This window comes from Theobroma umbraticum, unplaced genomic scaffold, assembly GCF_002168275.2.
Source record: "Theobroma umbraticum cultivar Fairchild unplaced genomic scaffold, ASM216827v3 scaffold_106.0, whole genome shotgun sequence".
Classification (NCBI taxonomy): domain Eukaryota; kingdom Viridiplantae; phylum Streptophyta; class Magnoliopsida; order Malvales; family Malvaceae; genus Theobroma; species Theobroma umbraticum.
The window spans coordinates 203,099-203,377 of record NW_018397276.1 but is presented as its reverse complement, the minus strand read 5'-3'; positions in this window follow the sequence as shown (position 1 = coordinate 203,377).

The following is a 279-nucleotide window of genomic DNA, read 5'->3' as shown; positions in this document are numbered from 1 at the left end:
AATTTAGTTATTCTATATCTTGAAAAAAATAAAATTTATTGTATATAAAAGAAAAATCATTCCTTTTATTTTACATAAAAAGAAATTTGTAATTCTAACTTATTCCAAACGATTTGATTACTCTTGTATCTAAATATATAGTAAGCAAAGTAAAAGGTAAATAATAAGAGCAATAACCGAAATATAATGCATGAAACAACCTCATTGTTATAACTTTTTTTTGAAGAAAAATATAATGCAATCAATTTTTTTCTGTTGAATATTTAAAACTTTTGAATT